The sequence below is a fragment of the Nyctereutes procyonoides genome, unplaced genomic scaffold (assembly GCF_905146905.1).
Source record: "Nyctereutes procyonoides isolate TBG_1078 unplaced genomic scaffold, NYPRO_anot_genome, whole genome shotgun sequence".
NCBI lineage: Eukaryota > Metazoa > Chordata > Mammalia > Carnivora > Canidae > Nyctereutes > Nyctereutes procyonoides.
The window spans coordinates 56,507,254-56,513,253 of record NW_026575043.1 but is presented as its reverse complement, the minus strand read 5'-3'; the positions used below and the strand labels follow the sequence as shown (position 1 = coordinate 56,513,253).

Sequence of the window (6,000 nt, the reverse complement as noted above, 5' to 3'; positions counted from 1 at the left end):
CTTAAAAATGATTTACATTGGGGAGCCTGGGGGCATCTGGGTGGCTCAATGGTTAAGCATCTGCCTTTGGCTCTGGTCATGATCCTGGGGTCCTGGAATTGAGTCCTGCATCAGGCTCCCCACAGGAAGCCTGCTTCTCCTTCTTCCTATGTCGCTGCCTTTCTCTCTGTGTCTCTCATGAATAAATAAATAACATCTTTAAAAAAAAATTGGGAAGCCTGGCTGGCCTGGTTGGTAGAGTGTGAGACTCTTGATCTCAGTGTGGGTTCAAGCCCCATGCTGGGTGTAGAGACTACTTAAAAATAAAATCTTTAGGGACGAATGGGTGGCTCAGTGGTTGAGTTTCTGCCTTTGGCTCAGGTCATGATCTCAGGGTCCTGGGATCGAGTCCCACATCAGGCTCCTCCCAGGGAGCCTGGTTCTCCCTCTGCCTATATCTCTGACTCTCTCTCTGTCTCTCATGAATAAATAAATAAAATCTAAAAATAAATAAAATAAAATAAAAATATGATATAATATAATATAATATAATATAATATAATATAATATAATATAATCTTTAGGGGCTCCTGGGTGGCTTGGTCAGTCAAGTGTCCAATTCTTGATTTCAGCTCAGGTCATGATTTCAGGGTGCTGAGATAGAGCCCTGTGCTGAGCATATAGCCTGCTTAAGATTCTCTCTCTCAGGACGCCTAGGTGGCTCAGTGGTTGAGCATCTGCCTTTGGCTCAGGACATGAACCCAGATTCCTGAGACCAAGTCCCACATCAGGCTCCTTGTGTGGAGCCTGCTTCTCCCTCTGCCTATGTTTCTCCCTCTCTCTCTGTGTCTCTCATGAATAAAAAATAAAATCTTAAAAAAAACCCAAAAAACAAAAAACAACCCTGCTCATTTCAGCAGTACATATACTAAAATTGGGACAATTCAGAGATTAGCATGGTCCCTGCATAAAGATGATATGCAAATTTATGAAGAGTTTCATATTTATTTATTTATTTTAAATAAATAAAAAAGATTTCATTTTTATTTATTTGAGAGAGAGAGAATGAGCATGTGTGCCCACAAGCAGGAGGAGAGGTAGAAGCAGACACCTCTGCTGAGCAGGGAGCCTGACACAGAGCTTGATCCCAGGACCTTGAGATCAGGACCTGAATTGAGGGCAGACACTTAACTGACTGAGCGACCCAGGAGTCCTAAGACTTCCATATTTAAAAAACAACAAAAACACAGTAGCAGTGCAGCCCAGATGGCTCAGTGGTTTAGCGCCGCCTTCAGCCCTGGGGTCCCGGGATCGAGTCCCACATCGGGCTCCCTGCGTGGAGCCTGCTTCTCCCTCTGCCTCTCTCTCTCTGTGTCTCTCATGAATGAATAAATAAAATCTTTAAAAACAAAAACAAAAACACAGTAGCAGCTACAAAGCCCCCAACATTACCAGCATTTTCCTATGGAATTCCCAGTGACCCATTAACAATCTCCTCCTCCTAACTCCCCAGAAGCAACTACCTGCCTCAACTTTCGATTTATTTATTATTATTCCACTGCTTTTTTATATATATTGTTAATCTGGCTTCTTATTTTTTTATTTTTTATTTTAGTTTTTTTATTTTTTAAAGATTTTATTTATTTATTCATGAGAGACACACACAGAGAGAAAGAGAGACAGAGAGACAGAGAGACAGAGAGAGGCAGAGACACAGGCAGAGGGAGAAGCAGGCTCCATGCAAGGAGCCCGATGTGGGACTTGATCCTGGGACTCCAAGATCACGCCCTGGGCCAAAGGCAGGTGCTAAACCACTAAGCCACCCAGGGATCCCCCCCTGAAGAACTATTCCTAAGATGCTATAGGAATATATGGACTTTCCTCGGTATTGTGGTACTGACTCACCCTCTTTCCCTGACTCACTCCCTCTTTTATCATTCTTGCTTCCTTGGGATGCACTCCCCAATAAAGCAGTACTACGCTAACCTTTGATTCAAACTGTTTTCTGAGGAACTCAGGGAAAATATATTCTGCAATTTTTCCATTCTCCTCTTGATGAACAGTTGGATTGTTTCAGGTTTTTTGAGAGTTCATATGAGGCAACTAGGGCTAACATCCTTGTTCATGCTCTCCTGTGCACTGTGGCTGTTTCTCTAGAATGTTTCTAGAACTCGGACTGCTGGATCATAAGGCTGCACAGTCCTTCAGCTTTACCATATATTGCCCAATTAATTTCCAAAGTGCCAACTTAATTTTCTAGTTTATTTCTCCCCTGACCCCTGCCCTCAGCACACTACATTGGGGTCATCCAGGTCTTCTTTCAGTTCCTTTAGCACATGTGCTCTCCCATCATGAGACCTTTGCATCTGCTATTCTTTTCTGCTGAGAACACTTCCCCTACCCTCAGCCTAGCTAAGACCTCTTCTTTCCACCAAGCTCAGCTCTAAGCTGAGAGCCACTCCCTTGACTTCCTCCTCAAGCCCACATCAGGTCAACCCCATCCTCTCCATGCCCACATTATAGGTCTCAGAGCCTCTTATCCCTTTCTGTTATGATACACTTTTTAGGTGCAATGGTCCATCTATCTGTGCAACTGTTGGCACAAAGTCTGTCAACTCTGCTAAGTTTCACTGGCCTCAAACTGGTAGCCACCATGTTTGTGTAAGCTTATTGCCATATCTCCAGCATCCAACTCTATGGCTGGCACATAGTAGGCTACTGGCATTATTTTTCCAGTAGCTATTCTGTGTTCTCACTCATATTTGAGTCCAGCATGTGGGTTTTCCAGTACATCTCAGTATGTCTACTGCAGGCCAAAACCATGACAACATAAACACAATCTCTTTCCCTGAGGAGCTCACAGATGGAAGTCAATAAACATTTATTGAGCCTGCTGGAACTGGTCATATTTAGTGCTTAGCAATGGTTTAATGGACTGAGATGTCACATCTAGTGTGAGTACTCCTATAATGAGTAGTGATGAGCATTGTTTATGGAGCATTTATTATGTGCTAGGCACTCTACAAACGTTTTGCAGTTACCATCTTATCCTATCTTCATGTCCTCCTAGGGAGGCACAATTATCACCTCCATTTTACAGATGAGGAAACAGCCTTAGGAAAGTGAAGTCACTTGTTACACAGCTAGTAAATGGTGCAGACAGAATTTTTCAGCCAGAGTGCCAACATCCTACCATGATGCTAAAGTTCTCCTGCCTCAATTACCTTGCTTTCTGTTAGATACCAGAGACTGAGCACTTAATCATCATAATAAATTGGCAATATCTACTTTTACAGGGCACTTATTGGGCGCTAATCACTTTACATCCATCCATCTTTTTTTTTTAATTTTTTTTTAATTTTTTAAATTTATGATAGTCATACAGAGAGAGAGAGAGAGAGGCAGAGACACAGGCAGAGGGAGAAGCAGGCTCCATGCACCGGGAGCCTGACGTGGGACTCGATCCCGGGTCTCCAGGATCGCGCCCTGGGCCAAAGGCAGGCGCCAAACCGCTGCGCCACCCAGGGATCCCCTACATCCATCCATCTTTATTCAACAAATATTTATTGAGAACCTCATGGGCTGGGGCACCTGGGAGACTTAGTGGTTGAACCTCTGCCTTTGGCTCAGGTTGTGATCCTGGGTCCTGAGCTGGAGTATCATAAGGGGCTCCCCGAAGGGAGCCTGCTTCTCCCTCTGCCTATGTCTCTGCCTCTCTCTGTATCTCTCATGAATAAAATCTTTTTTTAAAAGATTTATGTATTTATTTATTCATGATAGACACACACACACACAGAGAGAGAGAGAGAGAGAGAGAGAGGCAAAGACACAGGAGGAGGGAGAAGCAGGCTCCACGCCGGGAGCCTGACATGGGACTCGATCCCGGGACTCCAGGATTGCGCCCTGGGCCAAAGACAGGTGCCAAACCGCTGAGCCACCCAGGGATCCCGAATAATTAAAATCTTAAAAAAAAAAAAAAAAAAAAAGATCTCATGGGCCCAGCGCTATTTGACATGTGTGTGAAGTGACAGGGGTGGACAAAAATAATTAAAATTGTTGCTTGGTGGGGTTGTCACCCTAGTGGGAGGAGAAGAACAACCAATAAATAAAATATATGATAGATGGTGACCAGTGCCACAGAGAAAGTGAAAGCAGAGGTTACTATGGAGCATGATGACTGGGGTTTCTGTGGTCTCATTTAATCCTTCCAAACATCTATTATTTTCCCATAATGGAAATGATAATGAAATTCAGAAAGGTGAAGTCACTGACCACAGGCACAAGGTCCTCAGGCTTTGAAGTCAGGACTCCGGAAGGGCTGAGGATCCTACCCTTTGCTGTGTGCCTAGGATTGTAGTAAACAAAACGAGCACCAAACTTTCTTTCCTGAGTTTAAGATCAGGCAGGCAGGTAAATTGACCTAGGTGAGTGGAGGACTCACTAAAAGAGGCTGAAGTGTCCTGGCCTTGCCCAGGGCAAACATTAAGTATAATTCCTGGGAGATGTGGATGCAAAGGCTGAAGTCAAGGCTCAGGCTGATGAGTGGATTCCAGAGTTCAGGAGCAGAAGGCTTTTTTTTTTTTTTTTTTTTTGATTTCTTTTTTTTTTTTTTAAGATTTATTTATTCAGAGAGAGAGACAGAGAGGCAGAGAGAGACACAGGCAGAGGGAGAAGCAGGCTCCATGCAGGGAGCCTGACGTGGGACTCGTCATGGGTCTCCAGGATCACACCCTGGGCTGCTGCAGGCGGCACTAAACCGCTGCGCCACCGGGGCTGCCCAGGAGCAGAAGGCTTAGGCAGGCTGGGGCATTCTGGTGCTTCTGTGGACTCAGAGGCCCAACAGTCCCCGCCCTACCCCCACAGCCAGCTCTGGGCCCGGTGCCCTTCCTCCCTGGGTCTCTCCGACTCCAGGCAGTCAAGCTGGGATACCCAGTGGCTAGTGACCAGTGATAAACCCCAGTCTCGCCTGGGGAAGCCAAGCTCACATGCAAATAGCAGCCTCCCAAACAAGGTAGAGGTCTGGGATTGCAGGCCTCAGCTGCGGCAATGACAGCTGGCTCCCTCCCCCAAGATGGCACCCCCACGACTCAATTTCTGTCCAGCAGAGCAGATGCACGGGTGATGCAGTCTGGAAAAGAGCCTGGGCTTTGGAGCCGAAAGGTGTAGAGCACCACCTCCTCCAGACACATCACCTTGTCTGTTGCACTTTTAAGAGGGCCTCATAGATACCTTGCATCTTCTTCGAAGAGGTACACTTTAAAATTTAATCAAGGTACACGTTTTGGAGTTTGAGGAATTCATTCATTCGACAAATGCTTGTTGAGTGTATTTTATGAGCTAGGCCTCTGGGGCTGAGAAAAAGCAGTGAGCAAGACCAAGGTTAGTCTTCTCAGGGACTTTTCCTTTTATTTCTTTAATTAAACAAAATTTTTTAAAAATCTCTAAGCTCAGACAGCCTGCGTGGCTCAGCCGTTTAGCGCCACCTTCAGCCCAGGGCGTGATCCTGGAGACCCCGATCGCGTCCCACATCAGGTTCTCTGCATGGAGCCTGCTTCTCCCTCTGCCTGTGTCTCTGCCCCTCTCTCTCATTCTCTCATGAATAAATAAATAAAATCTTAAAAGAAAAAAAAAATCTCTAAGCCCAAAGTGGGGCTTGAACGCAGGACCTGAGATCGAGTCCCAAGCACTACTGACTGAACCAGCCAGGTGCCCCAAGGACTCTTTTCTTTTTCTTTCTTTCTTTCTTTCTTTCTTTCTTTCTTCTTTCTTTCTTTCTTTCTTTCTTTCTTTCTTTCTTTCTTTCTTCTTTCTTTCTTTCTTTCTTTCTTTTTCTTTCTTTCTTTCTTTCTTTCTTTCTTTCTTTCTTTCTTTCTTTCTTCTTTTTTCTTTCTTCTTCTTCCTTTCATCTTTTTTTTTTTTTTTTTTGGACTTTTCCTTTTAAAGAGAGGACCAGGGGATCCCTGGGTGGCGCAGCGGTTTGGCGCCTGCCTTTGGCCCAGGGCGCGATCCTGGAGACCCGGG

The 6,000-nt window shown here is 45.1% G+C and overlaps 1 non-coding gene across 1 annotated transcript; it reads left to right on the top strand.

Annotated features, from left to right (window-relative positions):
* The first annotated feature begins 883 nt into the window (after positions 1–883).
* Positions 884–987, top strand: LOC129508439 (U6 spliceosomal RNA). The gene has a single exon (XR_008664177.1). It is a non-coding gene; the product is annotated as a U6 spliceosomal RNA (small nuclear RNA).
* Positions 988–6,000: the final 5,013 nt, after the last annotated feature.